At 33.4% G+C, this 25,370-nt stretch overlaps 1 protein-coding gene and 1 long non-coding RNA gene across 2 annotated transcripts in view; one reads left to right on the top strand and one right to left on the bottom strand.

Moving 5' to 3' along the window:
- The window catches only part of LOC119066419 (serum response factor homolog), a 79,233-nt gene that overhangs the window by 25,849 nt on the left and 28,014 nt on the right, over positions 1 to 25,370 (bottom strand). The gene's annotated exons all lie outside the window — the stretch shown is intronic.
- Positions 3,117 to 25,370, top strand: LOC119066420. The gene is made up of 2 exons (XR_005085744.1): positions 3,117 to 3,554; positions 23,269 to 25,370. It is a non-coding gene; the product is annotated as an uncharacterized LOC119066420 (long non-coding RNA).

The following is a 25,370-nucleotide window of genomic DNA, read 5'->3' as shown; positions in this document are numbered from 1 at the left end:
AATATTCCAATCAGCTGATGATCGTCACAAGTCAAGCCTAATTATTTGCCAAGATGCACACAAAAAAATCGCCTTTCGAAAAAAGAGCACAAAACATTTTCCAATACATTCAATTTGCAAAACAAAACAATTTTCCAACATAATTTATAAGACATTCATACCCATCATGCGTTTAACAATCAGGTTTGATAAAATGACTCAAATTAGGATATCGATGATCATCTCTATTTGGTTATGTCCAGCGTTGTATAGTTTTCAACGTACATTTTTCGTTTCGTTTTTGTCGTCGTTTTTATCCCTGCGTTTCCAGCCCGAGCGAGTGCACAGAGTATAGATATGCTGCTGGCAGGTTGATATGTTGGCACGAGACAATTGTGTATTTATTTGTATAATAATCTCGGAGCAAAATTGTGTACAATTATGTTATGCGTATTCAATAGGCATTTTCGATATTGGTTTTGTTTTTGTTACAACGTTGTATATATCATGGCTGCATCAAACTTCGTGTACGAAAAAAAAGAGAGAAAGAAATATTGCAGAGACAACTCACATTATAGGTAGCAAAATGTATTTCAAAATATAATAAATTTTTGAGACAAGACGGGACAAGTGAAATGTAATTTAATAAAGGCGAATGCACACAAGAAAAATTACTTCAAAACCAAATTGATTTTATTGACTGGAATGCGTTAATTGACAATGCACAAGGAATATTGAGCATTCGGTTTGCCAAGATTTCACCATTGCATTGTCGTAATACAGTATGAGTTATGTAGACGTAATGTATAGACTACGATTCATTACAGTCGTTGAAAAAGTAATTTTTTTAAATGAAAAACTGTTGCGAGGCTGATTTCGTCCTCCATGAAACAAGTCTACCAAATATAGACATTAAAATTTCGGTTAGCAACAATTGGCTAGCAAGGTTTATGTTGACTCCTATTTCGTGTGCCCATAGAACCTGTGATTGCAAGGAATATTCTTAATCATCTGTTATCGACAACGACGACTAATAAATGATTTCTGCGTGATTCATAAAGGAGTGTCCGACACTTCAACGATGGTAGACATTTATTAAAATTGTAACCTCTCCCACTTCTTTAGTAAGCTAACAAGACTTCGCTGAGTCTAATTATGCCACCTCTTCGAACAAAAATATCGGCTGAGGTCGAATAATTCTCCGCTGAGCTTTGACAAACCTCTAATGAGTTCTAATAATTCTCCGCAAGGCTTCAGTAAGAGTCCGTCAGACCTTAGCACGTTGTAGTAAGGCAATGAAGCTAAGCGAACACGCAATAAGCATCAGCGGATACCTAATAATTGTTGCTATGATTTAATAAGACTCCACTTGGCTTTGGCAGATCTCCGCTGAGTGTCCGATTCGCTCCATTAAGCCTTCCTGCAACTTGCTTAGGCCTAACGGACACTTCCTGAAGCCTAGCGGAGAATTATTAGAGCTCAGCGGAGGTGAGTTAAAGCTCAGCGAAGAATTATTAGAACTCAGCCGATATTTTTATTCAAAGAGGTGGCATAATTAGACTTCGCGAAGTCTTCTTAGCTTACTAAAGAGGAACGAACCTTTATTTACGCTCAGCGCAGTCTTACGAGAGGCTAAATTTTTAATAAATGCTCTCCCATCGTTGAGAGAATGTCCGCTGAGCTCTCGTAAAGCTTTAAAAAATGGTCGATGAGCATTAATGTACACGCTACCCTTTGTCAACCGTTTGATGATTGTTTTTAAATGTCCGACACTTTTTTGAATGAAAATATTTTACCGCCGAAGTGAACACAGCAAACATTGATTCTAGTACTTATAGTAGCGGAGTGTCACAGTTGTGTCGAAATATTTTCTGTGTTTTTGTCGCGACAAAACAAAAAAAAACTTTTTGTTTTTGCATCGAGTAAAAAGTGTTTTAGTGTTCAAATATGCCTTGGCGACCATAAGAGACTATGCCCGAATACAATTGAAAGCATAAGAGGTGAGTTTCTTTGAATTTTTTCGGTGAATTTTTGTGATAAAATTTTCCATACATTTTCGGGAAACTGTCCTGTCATTTCCCAATGACGGGCCTTAAGAAGACAAGCGCGGACATCATATTAAATTCATAAACAATTTAATAGAACTTGACACCTCTCGAACATTGCTACTAGATAGGATCCAGGTATGAGTAAGCTATGTGAGAAGAAAAGGTTCGTTCAACCTATCCGCTGTTCATTTCTTATGAAATTATTTACTAAAACTCGGTTCCACTACTAAATTACTCACTTTCCTTAAGTAGTACAGGAAAATGTCGCTTTAAATACGCTTTATGTAAAATGGAATTGCCCTTAAGGCACATGTGAACATATTTCTTCGACTAGACACAGTTTTCAATCATTAAAACACAAATGAATCCAGCAGTTCAGAGTAAAGTATTTCATGTATCGACGCGACGGAACACTTTTCAATAGAAATGATCTTTTATTAATTTGTTATAAATATTTGATTTCTCTTTGAAAGGACAAAGATCAAGTACATTTGCTAGTGGTTTGTTCGATTTCGTTTGATTAAATTAATTGACGTGCTCCAACGCCCCGGAATATGTGTCCATTTCTGATAGCGCATCTTAGACTTGTCTAAGCATTACGAAAACGATATGCTTGATTCCAAATTGAATCTTTTACTTAACAACTTACACATCGTATACTAATTGCTGTAAGCTTGCAAGTTTTTATATTATTTTCGATCAAAATCAAGTTGTTCTGAAAATGTTCATTATTTTACTACGACAATAAGGTGCTTGTGATTATTTGTCCTAAGATTTCAAACTTCATCCACAAAAAGTTAACAAACAAAATGTTTCGTTTCCGATGATTCAACAACAATTAAGACTAATCAATTAAACAAAATAAACAAAAGAGATAAACATACAAATGGAACACGCCCACACTCCACTCCACCGTCCAAGTAACCACTCCGCAAAATTACAACAAATATCATAAAATCCGAATCAAAAATACAATCCATTTACAGGTGTATAAACGAGAAACGCGCTGATCGGTGTTGATCAAATTTTCCACCTCACCTAACAAAACAAACAAACAAAAGAGAGGCACATAAATTCCGATATTCTTACCATCGCGATAAGTTGAAACGTCTTGCTGTGTTTCTTCTGTAAGTTTGTGTAAGACGTATGAATGGTATAAAGGAATAAAAAACATGCAGCTATCCATGCGGCTTGACAAAAGTCACATATATACCTCTCGGTCAGTTAGTGTTCGATCATCACTGTGTGCAGATCATGTTTGGAAAGTTTTGTGTTACATTCGATTGAAATTCGTGTTCTCAATTTTTCGTTATTGAATTTTAGATAATTTGCATAAAGATCAGGGAAATTTCTGGGAAAATGTTAAAAGAAAATTTAATGGAAGAAAATTTTGGCTTGATTGAATAATAGTCTTGAAAAAAATTTGGAAATAAATTTGAATTTTAACGTAAAATCGGGGATTTTAGTAGCATGTGGTTGAAGTTTTCGATTGGCGCCATTGTAATTGTGAAATTTTGAAATTTCGAGGTGAGTTTTTTTCTTACGTTCATTTAATTCTTTTTTCGTTTATCATCATTTTTTTATTGTATTATATTTTGACTTAAGATTGATCGATAAATCTGATATTGTAAAGATCTAATTTGACTCAGTTTTATAAAACCACAATTATAAAACCAATAGTACCGAGTCAATGAACCGCTCACGATTATTTTTCTCGATTTTTTTTTTATTTCATATTTCCCCTCTCGTCACTTTATCGAAACCATTAGATACATAAAATTAAATGAAAAAAAATCCGATAGACTGAAAAAAAAACCTATTAACTATGATGTTCAATTATCAAGAGTCGTGTCATTAAGTAATATTTATATGCTCACTTAATCTTATGTTAATCGACATGTCATTTTCACACCACAAATTAAGCGAAAAGTGTTATAAAGACTGCGGTTTAATAACATGATCGAAATGAAGAAAATTGTTTTATCGCGTATAAATCTGCTGTGCATCAGGTCTTCGCCGGATATACAAATATTTCCGAGGTGGTGTAGACTAGACACACACACACATTTCTCTCGAAGTATTGATTTTTAAAATCAATAAATTTATTTACATGAGACAAGCCACACTGGAAGTCATAAATTTTTTGCTACGTCTAAACTATCAGACTAACGTGACATAGATATGTGTGCATGGTCATTATACGCAGAATATCATGGTAAAAAGCTATTATCAAGCGTTTGACATTATTGCATGCTGAAAAAACTAATTTTCAATATTTGCGCCGTATGAGCGGTACGATGCAATGAACTTCTGATAGGAATCAATGTACTGGAAGCGCCTCGATTTTAAGAACTGAATGGTTAAATATGGACAAGAGGGTCTTTGTTTGTATGTCGTTTTTGCAAATAAGAAAGACGCGTTAGGTTTAGTCTTCTTCCGTCACTTAGACTTTGACTTTGACTATGACATTTTCGGTCCTTTACATCAAAATGATCATATTACAAATATAATGAAGTAATAGATTTTTTATCAATCTGAATTTTGGCTCTTTCACCATTATCCGCAGTTTGCTAATTAATCCATAACAGTTCTGAAAGAAATTTTCACAAAATTTAAGTCACTAAAATAATTCATGATCCATAGAAGTGTTCTTTCATTTATGCCACATTTTATATGAAATGTAAAAAAAAAAATGCCGACAACGCTTAACATGTTACACACGGCTGTCATCTGTTTTCGACAACGCCAGCAATCATAATGGACAAGCTCTGACTAATGCGGTCTTATATAGCAATAAGCATGTTCAAAACAATTGAAGTAAAAGATTTCTGTAATCAATCTCTGAAAATCTTCGATCAAGTGAAGTAGTAGTTTGAGTAGTAAAACTTGTATTAACAGCATGCCGTCTGTGACTACATCCAAATTTGTGACTCAATTTGACTGAGCTGTCAAAATCAAAGTGTCATGTCACTTAGAGTGTTTTCATCTGTTATCGACAGATTGCAACAAAAATAAGCGTTAATCATTGGGTGATGTGGTCTTATTTAGGAAAATGTATGGTGAAACTAACGAAGTAGAAGATTTCGTATAAATAGATTGGAATAACTTCGACTAAAAGAGGTAATAGATTCGATAAATGTACTAGTCGTCAGTTAAATAAAAGTAAGAAGTCGTGAGGTAAAGTTACCTTTACTTGACGGAGCCAAAACTTTACCTCAAGTTTTTGAATAAAATACCTTTCTTGGAAATGGTGCGAATGATGGAAATGGTACTTCTTGTGTGTTTACCGACCTCTATGCCTCGATCGGTAAATTTCACACAAGAAGTACCATTTCCATCATTCGCCCCATTGGTAAGTAATGTACTATTTCTTCGCAGTCGTCCAGTTGAGCAGATATTAACGAGTTTTTAATAGTCACAGTTCGCAGACATTAGGTTGTATTCCCTGAGAGACCAAGTGTCAATAATGCCGATAAAATTTCATACTTTTTTTTAAACAAAAAATATTCTGTCGACTTAAGACCAAATTAAAAAGCAATAATCAACCGCGAATCAAAAGTAAACAAAGCTGAAAGAACCTTGGCCTTTTTTTGAAAAATAAGAAAAAGAAATAACGAAAAAAATTGCTCGAACTGAGACAAAAGCACTGGAGAATTGTTCAAATTGAATTTATTTATCGATTCGAAGTAAATGTGTTAATTAAACTCACATGAAAATTCATTAAATAAACAATGTAACCGCAATTGAATCGTATATTATTGTTGACACATTTAATTTGATATTACACTCCATCGAACGTTAAATAATTGTGCGTTATGATCGGATAAATTTATTCGATTTTTTGTCGATACGCTTTTTGTAGTTTCATTATTTTTACTTAAAATTATCAAAGAAAAAAATCTCTTACCACAAATTGAATGTCTTTTCAACAGCCAAGTGAAACTTACCTGAAAAAAAGAAAGAAAAAAAATTAATTTTTAATTACAAAAGAAGCAAACAAAATTTTGTTCATTGAAATTACAATGGTGCCCTTTGTCAATATTATCACATTTCAAAGTTTCGATTATTCACTGCTTCCCTTCCCGAAAATTATTTACGACAAATTAAAATGTAACGAGAAAGGTTCATTGTTCCGATGAAAAACAAATCGAATGAGTAATCCAACCAGTAGAGGATGTTCAACTGTTTTGTTCTTTTTTTCTTTCCTTTCTGCTTCCGATTAATTTATGTACGTTTTATGTGAAAATTTCACTTGTTTTGAATACTAATAAATTTGTACACTCGACACAAGGCTTTTATCACCGATGAACATCGCATAAAACCAATAAATGATATTGTCATTAGAAATGCAACAAATTTTTAATTGCTATCATGCTGTGAATTTATAAGTCTCACGAATAGGCACAACTGGATTTTAAGCGTGTTGTGTTGTTGGTTGTTGTGCTTGTAGCTTGTATACGCGTTAAATTGTCTACACTTCAAAATACTAAACAATTTTTTGTTTGTATTCAACGCCGTTCTGTGCTATGGTCAAATGAATAATTACTTCTATTTAGGTACGTGTTGTGGCTGTTACATTTCTTCACTTCCTACTGTTTTACGTTATGTACAACATGCTGAACATGGTCGAATATATATTGCTTTGCTTTACATTTTATGTATCTAGACAAGCGTTCACCCGACATTGACTGGGTTCATTAAAGCTAGTTGGATGGCTAAGAAGGATTGTTTTAGAGTCAACTTGGTCTCGTGAACTAGGATTTTCTTGTTGAAAAGAAGAGGAGATAATGGAGATGAAGGAGATAATGTGAATGGTATCTGAGGAAAGGTGTTCGTGTTATAACTTGGACTGTGCCAATTTGCAGGCATCAAGCTCAGCGCATTTCAAATTTCTATTAAAAAGTTTTCAGGCTCTAACAATCAGACCTAAAAGTACCGGTATATATTTAGAGCCAAACCTGATGTAACCTGGAGACCGAATATATCTAGTAATCAGGTCACACCTGACAGGAAACTCTATTTTTCTTACAGAAATGTGAGGTGTCGCGAAACCTACCCTGAAAGGTTTCAAATCAATTTAGCTTTTCAACCACGGTCTAGATACTCTAAATGCTACAATGAAGGAAGCCCTTCAGTCTAGTTCACCCGACTGAATAAAGTCCTGTAATTTTTTTTCGATCTGCTGTAGGTGTTATCTCCTTCGGTGTTTACATTCTTTAAGAACTTTGGGGTTCCCTTTCGGATTCGATTATGATGCACAACATGTGGGTGTGGGCGTAGTAGAGGCTCGTGTGCAACATTTTCAGTAAGAGATAATTTGGGCGTCTTAAGCGCCTCTTCTGCATAGTCAAATGTAAAACTATTTAGCAATTAGCATCTATCTGACCTATCGTGTGTATTCGATCGTAATATCTGATTGGAACTGGCGCGACTGAAGAATTCATAAATATTATCTCATGCATCATGGATAATTTTACAAAATAAATACGAGAAAGAAATAATCGCTTACGATAAACAGAACATTGCATTCTCTCGAAAATAATTGCGATTTTAAGTATCGCACTCTGTATATGCCATAAAAAGATCTCTTTTCACCTCGGTTTGCCGTTGAGTGTCCAGTTTTTCTGGTTAAAATTGTATGTTTGAATTAACGAATGGTTTAGATGATCTGTGATTTATTGCACGGAGCTCATTAAAATTTTAGCTAATGAGGAAATGGTGTTTATAAATTAGCTTATTTTTTTCATCGCACATTTCTAATGAAACTGTTGAGGTGTGAGACGGGAGTATTTATGAAAATTTTCACAGAAAAATATTTTCGAACGAAGTTCATTCCTTGAACAGTGCAGCGATTTGTTGCATTTTGGTATGCAGACTGGTTTAATGCTGGCAGCATAGTTATTTCGATCATAGTTTGTTGTTGTTTTTTTCCTTTAAATTAATACAATTAACTTGTTACTAATTAGAATTACATTCTTTTTTCAACGATATTTCACCGTATTTGGTTCGGATTTTGATTAGAGATTCTTCGAATATCACAGACTGCCAGAGAGCAGTAGACATTTTGTATTTACTATTCCAAGTGTGTGCTCCCATTAATGGGCTTATTATTTCAAGTTGATGTCCTTAATTGATAATTAGTGTGGCAAAAATACGCTAGAAAAATTACAAATTCTGAAATGTTCATTCAACGAAAATAATCTATAAATGCAATGTTCAATGGCCTTAAAAATGCTCATTTGAAATAGTACGAATTTACGTTGCCACAGCAAGACATGCGAAATATTTTCAGTGCACCTCAATGTAGATTCAGGCGGTTTTCAAAGTTTTCATTGAATTTTTGTAAAATTGAATATTGCAACACTGTTGCAATGCAACAGAACTGGAGCTGATAGTCTCTTGGTTTTCTTTTTATTAAATAAGAGTATCTAGTCCGATTCGTCATTGAGTCGGTAATCAAAATTTGGTCTCTACTGTGTTTTTATTAGAAATTAGAGAATAGAGGCAAAATATCTTTAGATTTTTCCGATTTGAATGAGAACTAGTTCTTGCGACCAGAAATTGTATTGCATTTTCTGACTGCAGACACGAAATAATTATTTGTTTACTGGGGCTAGAAAAAACGAAATTAAGAGCAAAGTTTCGCTCAAGGTGGAACTTCCGATATTCTCCCAGATTTGAAAACATAAATTTTTATATCTGCATATTATGAATGAAAATTTTTACAACGCAGGCGAGAAAATAGTCATTCTCTCACCTCAGCTCGGGAAGAAGGTAGGAAATTTCATTCACTGTCGATATGAACTTTCCCATTTTTCCCCTCGGTGGAGATAGTTTACATACATTTACATAACAAGGGATAAAAAGTTGAAAAGTCTAGTTTTAGTGTGTTTACCTCGGCTTCGCCTCGGATCAACACAATTCACACGAAAAATTTTCTTTTTTACTTTTATATCTAGTTATATAATGGGTTTTACATGCTTTCGAAACTTATAGAGGGATTCTTTTGAAAATCCACCTATCAAAATCGGACCCATTTCGTCTGGGATGGATATATACATGGTTTGAAAGGTCTTTGCCAGTAGACCTCAAAACAGGTCTCACAGGCCTCCGAATTTTTTGGCCGTTAAAAATGATCATTCCAAGTGAGAGTGGGCTCGTTGGAAAGCTGTGCTTCAGTACTTTCGGGTCATGCCTAGTTTGATTAGATTCATTGATATATGTTTGCAAAAATTTGCAAGAAATTTTTTTCAAAATCTGTGTGAACTTTAGACAGGTCTGGGCTGGTACTGATGACGCTTAATGTGAACCTAAGATGCTAGTCGTAACATACATTGTCTAAGCTTTTCATTGATACCTCATATGCAGTGCTGGTGATTGCTGGCGAGATTTGGATTTGGAATGATCATTTATAACGGCCAAACCAGCAACCAGGTGTGGCTCGAGACTGTGTGAGGCCTGTTTTGAGGTCTACTGGCAAAGACCGTTCAAACCATGTATATATCCATCCCAGACGAAATGGGTCCGATTTTGATAGGTGGATTTTCAAAAGAATCCCTCATACCAAATTTCTTGTTTTCCCTAGGTGTGTAATAAGCCACTTTCAACCCTAGGGAAAACAAAAGCATGTAAATATCTATTTCATTTGTTATAACATTTTCAAAAACCAAAAAGAAATGAAAAATCACGTGAGAAAATTTCTATTGCCCACCCATGGGAGAAAAAGAGTTCAGTAAGTAAATATTTGCCCACCTGAACTGTTATCAGTCATATTATCGTCATGTTCACGAAACATTTGACTAGCGAAAAAAGGGTTGTTCACAACGTACACATGAAAAATACTGTACAGTCTTGATGAGAAACTGTTGCTTTGATGGGTGGTTTAACTTTCCACAAGAGTTATCCCTGCTAGAGCGAAAGGTAGAACAGTAGTAAGATTAGGAATGAACTTTCCCACCGCCATGAGCTTCAGAGTCATTAAGTTTCAAGCAGGTTCAGGTGATATATTCAGTTCAGGTCACTGTTACGTAACGGGGTATAACAAGACCCATAACAATTGAATTGCTGTTTGTAAAATACTGTTCATCTGCTATCGACATCGACGACAAAACAGGCAACGAAGTGTACCTAGTAATCACTTATATAGAGCAATGTTAATGTTGAAACAGTAAAGTAGTAGAACTGTGCCAATCATAAGCCGATACCTTAAATAAACGAAGTAGTAGATTTAATGATCGCTATACGTGTTTAGATTTCTATCACGAGTTATATAATAGATTTTAGGATTTTACACGATGAGGAGGATGGTTGCCCCAATTTGCCCCAATTACTGGAATGGTCGTCATTTTAAGCGGCACAAAAGATATAAATAACAGAAAAAAAAAAATTTAAATCTGCGAGACCTACACTGTAGGTCCTACAGACTTCTCTTTCAAATTTATTTTTGAATTTTGAACATTTACTTCCAACACAAATACTTCCTGACAGAAAAAAAAGTGTCAAAGCACCCAAACCAGCACCTGACCAGCATAATTTACCATTTCATGTAAATTTTTCAAAATTCAACGTATGCGCAGTGCATAACACACATAAACAATATCTCGTTAATCGATTGCTCATAAACTCATAATCATATCTTTATCCAGCAAATTATTGTTTAAATTGACAGTTACTTGTCATATATATGCACACGAAAACATAAATTTATCATTCGGTTAAAAATCGTTGAAATAAATTATCAATGTGGATTTGTGCATTCGACATGAAAAATACTTTTGCAGAGCATTTATGCTTATCCGATCGTGACAAAACTGATCAAACATAAGCGTGTGAACTGATCGGATGTAATAATAAGTTATGATCGATCATACATATAAACTCATAAAATAAATAATCTTTAGAAACATTACTGCAGACCGAATGTATGTAACACTATCCGTTCGTTCGGCCTGTGTGTATCACTGGTAACAAATGCGTTACAACAACGGTGCATAAAATGTACAATTGTACAAATGCATACTCTCAATATCAATATATATGTGATATGTGTGTAGAGTAACGTAGAGATACGTTAATGTACGCGTTTATTGTGAATGCATTTATATCACGGATTTCTTAGTTTTTCTTGTTGTTGTTGTCGAGAATAAAATATTAAAAACGCAACAATTCGTGATAAAATAGCAGCTTCTGTGCAACACATTTTTAAAACGCATAAAAAGTTGCACCGAATTGCTTTTTCTTCGCAGTTATAGTTTTTAAATCAATATTGTACAAATGATTGCGAATACCACAGAGGATTGAAGCTGTAAGTTTTGTTTTTTTTTCTATCGAAAGCTTTTATAAAACTGATCCACTGACGGAGCTACTGGTTTCTGTACCATATGCACGGTACCCTCCTCGAGAACGAGAGAGTGCTGTGTGTGGGAAAATTATCTAAACGCTATGTGTCATTAATTTTAATTTTAATTTGATATTCTACAATGGTTTGTGTTCGGAATACATTAGCAATGAACTGGAAATTAATAGAATTTAATGGAAAAATGGATAAAAATGTTGAGCACTTTTTTTTGCTCTGGTTTTTTATCTCATATTTGCTTTAATTAATTATTTATTAATAGCAATGTTTATGTGGATGGTCGCATAAAATGATAGCAGTACATTTTGTACAGCTGTTCAGATAGATAATTAACAATTCTACAAGGTGAGCAGTAAAATTGTGTTTGTTTTTCGTTGTGTTATTTCGAATATTTGTTTCTAGTTTTGTACGCTTTAAATTTATTGACAAGGTACAAGATTGTGTTTTTAGCGCCTCACACTAGCAAGACCCTAATTGATATACAACGGAATATTCATCTTTAAACAATCAGCGTGTGTATCGGTGGTATAATAATATACCAAGGTGCACAAGGTTGATCTTGTCAACATGAGTCCTAAGCTAAACCTAAATTTTCATTGTTATTTGAGACTCCACCTTAAATTGTATGAAGAAAAGGAGCTGGTGACTTAACAATTTCCGCTTATCGAGCATCCCTACACAATACAATAAAATTAATTGAGATAAGGACTCGGAAATGCTAAACTTTACTTACAAACTTGAACGAAAGTTTTTCTTTTACCAAGTTTTGTACAAGGCTTTCGGCGGCCATTTCGAATTTTGAAGTATTTGTACAAGGTCAACTCTCAACAGCCGATGGTATTTGGGACCAGGGCCTATTTTTGATACTTTTTTTTTCCTCTTCAAATTTCCAAAACGCCGAGTCAACGAGAAAACAAACTTTTAAAATAAATTTCCAAAAAATTTACCAATGGATTTAAAAAAATTTTGACCCTGTTTCGAACTGCGAAACTGTCAGAGACCATTTTAAGAAAACTATTTCTCCTATTTTTCTGAATTTTTACTCATTTTAAGATAAGAAAAATATAATAAAATGGGGGAAAATATAGTCCCTGGAAAATGTCCCCATGTAACGTAGGTCGCTCAATATTTTCTGTACCACACTTGATACCAATTATAAGCAGAATGCTTGTTAGAAATTGAACACGTAATGGGAAACTCATGTTTCGAAAATCAACGTCCGTAATTTGGTCACGGCAACACGATTCAATTTTAAGATTGCAAGAACTCAATTATCGATTTGGTGTCGGAAAGACTGTTGTAGTACTAAAATGGCTCAGGTTCATCCATAACCGATTTACAAAAAATAATCATAAATCTCGGGATGGAAATAAAATTTTGATTAGCTGGTACAATCTGATCCTGATATTTAATATATTTTTACCAGATGCACCAGATGCACCAGATGCAATAAAACCCCATAACGAAGCACATAATCTAAAGGTTTTTTTTTTCTCCTCTCGCAAATACCGTTGTTGCGCGGATACCAGAAACCGAATTATATTTTCTACATCTTGATCTCTCTCGGGATAAAAACCCATACGTGTAATGGCAAAAAGATAAAACTGAAACATTTAATTGGGAAAATGTTACAAAATGTTCTTTTTCATTTGAAATTTATTGACATAATACATAATAATCAAAACTAATAATGGCTGTCTGTGCCCTATCATTGCATTGAATTAATGAGACATGGGACATTGACATGCTATTGAGGTTATAAATGTACATGATGGAGGAAAAAAAAGAGAAAAGAAAATTAAATTAATCTCTGAATAAAAAAGTGTTTCACTTCGTGAGACGTGAAATAATGAAATGATGAAATTTAGTTTTTACTCTAAGAAAATATGATAAAATGGTTGTTAACCACACATCATTTGATTTTGATTTTATAACAAAAATATAATTCAACGAGTTCTGAATTTTTAAACAATTTGTTTTTTTTGTTATATTTAATATGAAAGTTAGTCCATTGTGTTGATGGACTGTGAACACCAGACCATTATTTCATATGTTCGGTTTTCGGTTCTAAAAACCAAAGTCAATAAAATAAAGCACCAGAAAAATAACATCAGAGATTCACCAAAAAAGAATCAAAAGAAATGCCGTTCATATACACCAAACAAAGGTGATTCGTCGCAAATAAATTTCAGATTTTATATAGATCAACAATTGAATTTTTCCGAAGACATATCTACACAGACATACCGAAAATTGATCTCAAAGTAAAAACGAAATTGTTATAAGCGATTCGACGTTATTTGTATTTAACAGAAATAAAGATCGACAGGAACGGAAAATATTGTACAAAAGGAGAGAAGAGAAAAAGGTCGACTAAATGGTACCCTGACTGGTCAATCACTTGTTTTTAATAAACACGTACTAGTTACTTGGGGGAATATCGACCGATATCAATATTATCTATCTATTATCTATCAATATTATCTATCTAATAGACTATTCATCTGTTATCGACAAAGACAGCAAGAATAAGCGATAAGTTTTTATGCTTCATAATATAGCACTATGCATGTTAAAAATAATGAAGTAATAGATTTTGCAGTAAACACTTTAAACAAAAGAAGTAACAGATCTAACGATAATATGGTGATATGATTGCCATTGGTAAGAGTTTTAGATCACTAACGTACACAAATACCCTGGGTCAAGGAAAACAGATCATAGATATGTAATGAACTGTTACCGAAGGTTCAGTAAGTTCGTTGTAAAAAAACTTCAGCGATTGTATGTTGTGGACATGACGTGTGCATGATGTCACTAATTAAACTGTAAGTGAGCCTAAAGAAAATAGCCTCAGCACTCAGCTATTCAGATAAATTATTACCTTAAAACCAATCATCTACAAAGAATTGTTAAAGAAAAGTTCTCAATATTCACTTGGAACTCGATCGGGTAAACGGGGAAAAAAAGATCGAAACCAAAGTTCATCATGTAACGAGTTTAACGTACGCAAAAATGCTCGTAAATAAAAACGTGCACGCATTATTATTTATTTATTGGCAATATATTACGCGTAACGTATATAAACAATATGTGGTATGAAGACGAGAGAAAAGACGATGACGATTGCTGCGGACAGTAACCATCGATAATGCATCTTTTTCGAGAAAATGAGAAATAAAAATAAAAATGTAAAAATAAATAAAATATAAAATACAAGAAGCTGTGTGTATACCCAACTGTATGCACATATATCCCTCGGTGCAATTTAAAATTCTGAACGATACTCGATTATTGTTGTGGATGAAAAGAAGAATTTTTTTTTTCGTCTTATGATTAAAACAAAACGATCTTGTGCACAGTTCCCACAACTTCTATATTATAACAAAACTGTGAACCGGTAATCCGGACAAGTATTACGCATAGTGGTTTATTTGTGTACACACACAAGATAAAAACAGAATTAAACTTTTTCAAATGCTACTTGGCGAAAAAAAAACGACCGAAGAAGAGTCTTTAATGCAGTCCTTCTATTGATATACTACATAGATAATGGGTTTAAAGATGGAATGTATTGTTTCGTTGAAATGTTGTACGCTATTTACTTTGTGTCGAGATGAGCAACAGTTTTAAATAACGAGTTCTGGTATTAATTTCAACCATACGGCATGTCAATAAGGAACATGTTGCGAATATGATTAAATAACAATTCGACTTTGTTGCGCTATACTTTTCTTGGTAGACCATTTGGATTTTTCGTTTCGGAACGAGTGGTTGAGTTTTTGTAATTGTAGCAAAGATGATCTGCAAAAATGATTATAAAAAGAAACTAAATTTTGAGCTGAAGTTTAAGTTTACAGAGGTTCGTCGTCTGTTGATGTCTTTTGTTAAAATGCATAAGATTGAGGCGAAAGCAAACTAATGTCTACGCCAGCGAAATAATTTTAATGAGACTTTAGGGAGTCCAGGCCAGGCCTGTATTCGGGATAATATTTTCGTGATTTTTTTCGAATTCCACAAATTATGAATATTTCAAGAAATTGTGAAAATTCGCTAAAATTCGCAAAATTTCACAACAATCATTAGGACTGCAGATCTTGTTTCATGTAAATGTCGCAATGCATCGGTACAGTTTTCTAAGAATTTCTAACGATTATATAGGTTGGGTTAGAGCAGAGTTAATGAGAAATATTTTCCTAAAAAATACAGCAAATCTTGCACTCCAACTACAGGATAAGCCAAATGTTCCCGATGGGGCGTTCCAATCTACCGTCTAAAAAAAACTATGGAAACGAATCGGAATGCGACTGCTAATTATGTAAGGTGTCGTTCCCCGTAAAAGTCTTCCTTTTTATCTGATTAACTTAAAACAAAAACCGAATTGAATCACAATGGAAATCAAGTTGTGTGTTCCAATGCTCCATATTAAACCGAATCTTCATACGGTTTCGGATTCAAACCACCGTAGGTCGCCCAGCATTAAATTTAATGTTTATGATCACTTTTACCATAAACTTCTTGCATGGATGGAATAAAATAAAATGCAACTCACAGCATAATTCATCCATTATTTATCTGCGTTAAGTGATTTATTCATTTACGCATCATAAAAAGCAAACATTTGATTTGAAATCGAATATATGTATAAATGATTGGAGCCATGCATTATGTTTATTATCCAATATATTCCTTCGGCGATGGCATATATATGTATCTGGCGCAGCAAGCAACCATATAGCATTTTAAAGTCGAAGATTCTTTTCAATATTCTTCGTCGGTTTTTTTTTTACTTCTTCTTCTTCAGCTCTGATGCTTATTTTTTCCACAACAACATTATTATTAGGAAAAAAGATGATTCCTCTGTATAATAATGGATGTCAGATAAAAATTGCATTTATGTATGCACTCGCTGGAGAGTGCGGAGAGAGAGTGTTGTGTATGCATTTATGCATCGGATGCTATTCGCAGGTATTTATGTGCGGTGGAGTAAAAAAAATAATAATTTATATAGGAAAACAATAACGAAATAATCGTATTGACATAAATTGTTTGGCGCACCAGTCTATACGAAAGCCATTAAAAGACCTAATGTTATTAAAGTGCAGAGAAAACTGTCGGAATAATTTACCCGCACGCTATAAACGAAATGAACGAAAAGAATCTTTGCCTCCATTAAACACACAAGCGATATACATAACGTCGAATGGAAATTATAAATCGGTGGACAGAAAACATAAAGGAATTTAATAACTCAATTTACATTTTATGAAAATTATTAGCTTTGATTTTATGTTTATTCTCGGATTTAATGTAATGTTTTGTGCAATGTAAAGATATGTCGTTGCGACGAAGATTGCTCTTCATGAGCGGGTTTGTAATGATCGGTTGCGATTATTGTAATATTACAGTCAATCGAATAGAACTATCAAAATGACATTAATTCTTTGCGTTCGAGAAAATTTACATTCAATAAAACTGTTGAGCGAATTAATATAGTTTTTTGCATGTTTTATGCGTCTTCACCGGGGACAATGCAACAACAAACTGTGTTGCGACTTCGTTGGAGACATTTTTTCTGAATTATTTCAATTGAAAGCTTTTTGTGGAGAAAAGAAAAGGGTTGTTGGACATCACGAAATTGAGTCATGTCATAGGAAAGATCATCTGTTATCGACGGCATCGACAAAAAGATACGTAAGCTCCAGCAAATGTGGTCTTTTATAACCAAATTTACGTTAAAGCTTATGAAGTACAAGATTCTATCATTCTATGCAAGTCTGTTAAAACTGACACGAACAAGAGAATCTGTTAAAACTGGCACGAACAAGAGAAGTAGCAGATTCAATATTAGTGGCTTGTTTGTCGTCTGTCAAAGGTTTCTCGGGCTTAAGGTCTAACTCTTCCAGAACAGCAACGTAAATTATAGACTTCTTAATGAAGCAATGATCGGCGACGAAAGAGCTAAATTATTTCGAAAAAATTCAAAAAAAAATTCAAAACCACATTTCAGGAATTTTTAATGAATTCTTTGGAGTATAATGCTATGGAGTTGGAGTATAATGAAAATGTTGACTTCACATGATACTGTGAAAGGGGCATGGGAACTTGTGTGACACAGAATATCCGGTCGATATAATATTTAATCAGACTCTAATTTCTTGTAGGAAATTCACCTCTTCCTCTGTTACAGAACAAAAGTATTTCAATGTTTATTAAATTAAACATCTGTAGCATCACTTCAAGACACTATCGGATTCAATGTTTTTTTTATTCTAGAATCGATTTACTAATAGTCACTAAATTTAGTGGAATTTCAAAAAATAATTCTTTGATATTAGGCGTCGATTGTTGTTTTGAATAACAGAATCTAGAATACATCCGACATGTTTATGTAAAAGTTTACTCAACTCACATCGGAAATATGAATCACGCAAAATTTAATTCTTTATTTCCATTCATAAAAAAAACTCTTTGACCGGAGATAGCGAAAATACGAATAAGAAATTAACATGTTGGGTGGACAATATTTAACGCATAATTTATGTCCGCTTGGAAATTAACACACTCAACGAAAAAAATAAATTTGAAAACTTTTTTCTCCTTTGATTATTCGTCGTATTAAATTACAACAAAATAATAGAATTTTTGGTTAATATATCATTGTTGTGTGAGGTCATTCAAAAACTTTCAACTGAATTCGTGTGTACAATGTACAAACATACGGTGTTGTACATATGCAAAGCACATTACGTTCGTAACAAAAATCCAATAGTTTAGGTCACTTTAGATACTTTAGAGCTCGGCGAGCTGGTGAATGAATAATGAGTGGCGCGGCCATATAAGAACATATGCAAAGCTTATTTCATTTTCAATAAATTATGCTTTCAACGAGATTGTGAGTGGAAGTGGAATGGTGAATAATGTTTGGAGATCTTTATTTCCCTGGCTCGTTATTATTTGGCCATTTATCCAGCAATCATGTTCATCCGTATCGTGATCATTAGGAAAATTCTTTGATATTTGTGACTGTAAATAATCACGATGATAATAAATGTCTAAACGTTGAATTAATAAGGCGCGTCGTTGGTTAGCTTTAAGTTGGTCAGTATGCTTGATCGTCGGATAAATTGGTCATAGAAACCATATTGAAACTTTAACTTGAGATATTAGAACATTGTACAAAAATGGTCGATGATTCAATTCTAAGGAAATATTTATTAACCCAGCTGTTATCGGCACCGATGTTGAAAATTAACGATGAACTGTGACTGCGGTTATATAGGAAATCGTACGTTAAATCCATTGAAGTAATAGATTTTGTATTAAAGATTAGGCAATACATATTTTAAGCAAAGACATAACGGACTGAATGATAAAACCATCATAAGACTTTCTTTTGTGAAAAGCTACAAATCATGTTTTATGCCACAAGAATTAGCAATTTAAGGAAAAATATTTATTGGATGCAGACTAACAAAGACTCGTAGAGTCTTCAAATGTATTTTTTTCTATGATAATCCACATCCTTTGAAGAATGTCTCGGTTAAAATATGTCATTGAATTCTAAGAATCTTTGTAAGAGAGTGGTCTTGGTAGAGTATGTTACAAATCATTTTAAATAAAGTTCATTGAAGGTACTGACAAAAGTAATCAGAAACAACATTTATCAAAAATCGGTTTATTGGATCGGTGGCAAAAGGCAGTGTAAAATTAGGTTTCTCAACTCAATGATTGGCAGCAGTCATATTTTAGTAAAATTGAAATATCTCGGTAGAAAGAATAATTAGAGAGTGGATGTCAAATAGGAAATGATTGGTATATGCGCAGGGAGTGTTTCATTGAGTTATATAAGAATTTTATCTTCGGACTGGACTGTCAGTATTGAAGGTTTGTCATGGAAGAGAAGGTCCGTCGACATTGTTATTTTAACAATTCACATTTTGCACGACCTGATACCTTCTGTTCAGAAACCGGATATTATACCACCAAGAAATTGATCAAAAATGAGGTCACGGCGTTAAGGGGAGGAGATGATCAAGAAAGCATGACGGTTATGACAGATTTGGTCTCGGATTTGGTTAAATTTTGACCTTTTTGGCGTGAGGAGTCGTGTCAAAAATTCTGTAAAATAGCGTGACGTCATTTGTGAACGCCCTTTAACTACTAAATTTAGTCTAATTTAATCTTAAATCCCTAAATTAAGGATGATAACCACGATAGTTTTACAGTAAAACGATAGAGTTTGCCGCTAATCAAAATTATCCAATACGTCCAACCATATAAAGATCAAACATTTCGTCTCAACAAGTAGTTGTCGCTGGTCAAACAAATTTTTGTACGACATTCCAATTGTAATGGGAAAACTATCAAACGACAATCGAAAAGTAGGCCTTCCCATATGTTAAAGATATAGCATTTGCCTGTACAAATCATAGATCAAATGAGCCCAAAAGACTTTTGGTACATGACAATCAAAAATCTCAATATTAAATTTCCAAATGAAAGCTTTCAATATTTAAAAAAAAACCTTTTATTGGCGGCGTTCACACAACGATGAAGTGGAGAAGCATAAGAGAAAAAAAAAACCACCAACAACAATCCCGACGTATATATATCTCATCTTACACAACTCATTACAACACAAACATCAGAGTGACAAGCTACAAAATATTACAAGAGAAAAAAATCATAAATAATCAACAAAAACCATTGCTCCTGGTCTTTAAAAAATAATGTTAAACCTTTTATGTTTATAGACAGACATTCATACGTACACCTAAAAAAAACGATGAAGCGAAGAAATAAAAAAATTCCATTACGATCATAATTAAATCATATCAAGTGGAATAAAAACATATAAAACAAAAACACAAAATACAAAAAAAAAATTGTGGATAAAATGAAGAACATGTTCCTCCGATCTTTCATGTCATAGTCCACTTATCGATCATTAAAATCATTTCCACAGAGTGTAACGTATTACATATAATACGAAATGCACCGTTTTTTCTTCTTCTTCATATATACGTAGCTTATTCGGCACTAAATACTCGAAGTAAAAGAAGATAATACGGGACAAAAAGACGAAACAATTTTACCAATCTTCTACTAAACTTCAAAAGTTCAGTTGATTTCGTCGAATATATATTTCTTTTGTACAAAAAAAAATATAATTTCACTGGTCTCTCCGATATATAATACACAAAATCAAGCTGATGGTTATACACATATGATTTCATAGCGGCATATTATACACCAACAAATGTTTCGAATATAAAAAAAAGAATCTTTCGCTCTCTCGGTGTGTACATATAATATTGTTCGTAGTATTATATGCCCATAACAACCTTCCAAATAAGGATGCACATGGTTAAATACGGGTGCAATACGACGTCATGCGATACCCTTATCAATTCGGCATTTTCATTGTGTCATATTTTCGATAAAAAACAAATCAAATTTGCATTCCATATTTCATTGGTGGCAGCGGTTATTAGTTTAATTTTGAGACAAAGTCACATATGGAGTGACTTTGGGAACATCATTTTCGTTTCGTTTTCATATAATATACATTCAATGGTCTTAAAATGTATGTTGGACTTGCTGTTTAGTTTTTTGTTGTTGTTGTTGGGAAATACAAAAGATCAGCGCGGTATTATGTCTATACATATATGATACATTAAAATCGTATACACAGAATGCATTGGTTATACACGATTATGTAAAGGAAGAAAAAAAAGTTTAATAAAAAAAAACAAAATTCGAAAAAAAAGTAAATGCCCGCGTGTGTGTAGTTCATAATGTGTACAAAAATGTTGGACATTGTTGTTATTGAATTCTATAATGTAGAAAAGTTGTTGTTTTAACACACTTAAGCGAGAACATGCGGTTGGGTTTATGTATATACCATCCATAACATAATCATGATTGCGTTGTTTATGGGGTCGCTAAGGTGATCTTTGCATAAGTGATGGCTGATCAGGAAGTTTCATTCAATTGGAATTAGTAATGGACTTTTAGTACTCTCTCGTCATTAATCAATTTTATAAATTTACGGTTTTCGCAGAAAAATCATTGCTAACGGTGAACAGTTTGACTGATTGTGTAACGGCAGTGTTGTGAAAAAGCGAAAAACTTTTGGGTCACAGTTATACTCCTGTCCTCTGCCACATCATCTTATGGTTGTTTAGCGTACTTGTTGGATTTTCGTTTTCGTTATCTTGCGATTTTTAAATGTGAATTAAGCAATATGGAAACCGTTCGGCGAATAAATTGATCCTTGTTTTAGATGCTGAACTAAATACCTTTTCCTAACTAGTGTGGAAATATCGCGAATTCATCGTTTAGGAAACAAGTTGTTCCTAACTTATGTTAAAAGCCTTTTTACCGAATTCGATTCCAGTTCGAACCGGAGTCGAAAAACCTCTCATCTGCTAAAAAAAACCTTTTAGTATGTGTTAGGAAAATAATTATTTCAACATAATGGTATCGGGTAACAATTTTCCAATGTGAAGGGACTCTACCGACCACTCGTGAAGAATTTTCCGAAATAACTTTTTAGGAATACTAATATGGCTGGGAAACGACAAATATAGTCTTAAGTACCATTCTTGCACTGTCTTCGAAAAAAATGGAAATGAGGAGTTTCTTACGGTCACATTTCTGGCTAAAGATCCGGAAGAGAATGTAAACTGCATAATATGTCAATTAGGGTCGTTCAAAACACTGGGGTAGTGACCGATAACTTCGCTTTAGTTCATACAGTTAGAGATAGTGAAATTTCAGTATGAATTTGCTTCAGCTGTTTTTTAGCTGATCCACACAAAAAATCAAAACTGTTTAATCGTCTTTATACGGTTTTACAACTAACAAGTGCGTGCGTAGCTTCAACCATATAAACCGTTTTGATTGGATGTGTGGATCAGCAGAAAAACAGCTGAAGAAAATTCAGGCTGAAATTTCACTGCCTCTGACTGCAATTCCATCCAGAATTTGTGTACCAAAACAGTTGAAAATGTCAACATTTTTGGTCCATTTTCAATTTTCATTTTCCGGGACATCAGCAAAAAATATTGACCAAGAAATGTGTGACATCGTCGGGTACTAAAATTTCAATTACATTTTCATCAAACATCCTAATTAAGTACGTGGTACACTGGTACCATTAAAAAGCTCTTAATTTTCCCAATTTCGTTGGATACGATTTGATGATGATACAAAAGACCGAAACCTGTGACAACATAAATTGGCATTTTCTGAGCAAATTTAATTGAACGTTTCAATTGGATAGGTTCGCAATGCTCACCCAAATACCCCAGCTAAAATCGATGGATACATAGACTTTGGTTGAACATCGAGTCGAACATTTAAATTTGCGGTACTTTTTCAACCGAGAGATTTTATGAACATATAAAAAACAGAATCATCGTAGTCAAATTGGTTTGATAAATTTAAGATTGTTGAACATTCCAGGCTAATTATTTGTAATAAAATTTTTTTCTTACTTAAATGTTTCGCTCTTCAATTATAATCGAAGTTAAAAAGAAAAATTTTTGAAATAAAACTGTTAAAAAGAGATGTTACGATGCAAGGCAGCAACGTTATTGTATGCTATTTTGTTAGTGATTTATATGATTAAGATCTCTTTTGTGGATTTCGTAGAGACGACACAAAACAAGAAAAACTGTTTGTCATTTTCGGTGATGATGACTTTTTATTGTTGGTTTTGATGAGAACCAATTTCTGAACAATTTTTTTTTATTCTTATTTTCGAATAAAAATTTTTTGTCGATCAGTTTGTTGTGAATAAATTAGATTAATTCGTTTTTATTAACAGTTAATGTTTAGCTCAATTAATTCATGAATTTTTTTTTTAAATTCTTTCAGAAATTTCGTATTGGTGATGATGGCGACTACAGAAGAGCTAGTTAAATTAAAACCTACACGCAATATTATATATCGGAGGCTATAATGTGGGATGAACTGCTGATCTAATGGCACAGATTAATTGATTATACAATTTTTCAATCAATTTCGTAGACGATTATTGTCAAGGAAGTTCTTCTGGTTGTTTTTACATTTGAATATGTTTTTACCGTCTGTCCACTCTGTGGTCTGTGATGTTGAAACATCAAATGGTTGCGTTCAATGTGAATATGAATGTATGAGATCAATGGCAAAAGATGACAGTAAATTCGGATTTAAAAAAAAAAACTTTGAACTTACGCCACAGACACAGAGAGACTTGTCCTAATTGGATCATTGAATTCGCTTACACGCACAAAGTGTGTTGTTATTTCCTACACTTACAGTTGAACGAAATTTGTAATAAATGGCGTGATAGTTGGAGAAGCAATGATGCTTCTCTAGAATAGAATTCATATAATTTTATTTAGTACAATTGCTAAAGGTTTCCTATGTGCAGAATGAGCACCAACTGAATATCACCAACTGGTGTACAAACCAAAACACTTTATGTGTTAGTAGATCTAGCTGTTGATATTCAGCTGATGCTCATTCTGCACATAGGAAACTTTTAATAATTGTAAGTTCACGTTACAAAAAAATAGTCGGACTATTCAACTGTCCTAAACTGTCAAGGTCAAGGAACAACAATCACCAGTGAAATGATGTGGTGCACTGCCCTACATGTAAAATGCCAAAATTGTCGAATTACGTTTAACGCTCCATGTGATTACCATGGAAATTCACCGTTCCATCCTAGTTTACCGGCGATATAAAAAACTTGCCATTAAATTTTTCATTGAGTTATCACGATTTCTAGCTAAGTTACGATGTTTGACTTGGTTAATCAATGATTAATCACTGGTTAATCATGGTAAATCTATGGTGAATCAGGTTAATCAAAAAGAGTGAGCAACCCCTCGCATTCAACTGAAAAAAAACTTGCTGACAAGTGGTGAAAACGTCAACAAGTTCCATGCCCTATGGACTTTTGTTTGAATATCACACCATCTATTGCAGCTTCACCCATCCCGATCCCTTAATTTTCTAAATTTTGTGCCTTGACTGCAGTGGTATCCGGAGGTGATTGAGCACCGCACTCCGATACCGATACGTGTAATCGGAAAAGCGGTTTGATATGGATAGTTTTTTGTCTTGTCATCTGTTATCGACAAAGGTGACCAAATAAGCAATGATTTCTAGATAGTATGTTCTATTATAGCAATATATGCTATGAAGTAAAAGATTTGACAACAAAATAAATTTTAACAATAGAAGTAACTGATTATGTGACAATGACAATACATGGTCATTTGTAAAATATTAATATTCTATGCTTAAAAACAGGAAACCTAACTGTTGTTTCGATCAACATATACGATAAGTCGATGACTGTAATCCGCAGCAACAATAAAAAAAATTAAATCCCAATTTAAAGAACAGACAGATCTGACGGACAAAAAGCAGAAAATAATAAAATTGATTGAAAGACAAAGATCCGAGCAAAAACTAAGCCCTCTTTCAAACTGTAACACAATTTTCCAGTGAGTTTCGGCTCGAACATCAAGCTATATTGGTTAGGATCAAGTAAATAATCAATAACGTGGCTGGTCACTGGTCAGTTAATATATATGTTCACAAAACGGTAGTGAATTTGATCAAATTGAAAGTGCACTGAAAGCGATAAATTTTCTAAGTGACACAACAATCCTTTAAAAACTAAAGATTTAAACAAATAATCTCCATAGCAAATCTATAAAATCTTATTAACTTAAATTATAAATTATTTTTTGTGTTTTATTTATTTTCTGTGGTAAAAACTTATAGCACACTCTACAAACTATTTATCAGACTACATTACAGTGGATATGTGTAATAATATTAAATAAAATTTATTTCCATCATGTCTTGTGTTTTACTGAACGTTCCATGCAACAACAAAAACAACAACAGCAACAACTCAACAAAAATTGCAATAAAAATATCTCAATAAATATTAACTACAATTTTATAACAAACTTATA

This window comes from Bradysia coprophila, chromosome IV (genome assembly GCF_014529535.1).
Source record: "Bradysia coprophila strain Holo2 chromosome IV, BU_Bcop_v1, whole genome shotgun sequence".
Classification (NCBI taxonomy): Eukaryota; Metazoa; Arthropoda; class Insecta; order Diptera; family Sciaridae; genus Bradysia; species Bradysia coprophila.
The sequence above is the reverse complement of the archived record's forward strand: the minus strand, read 5'-3'. Positions and strand labels throughout refer to the sequence as shown.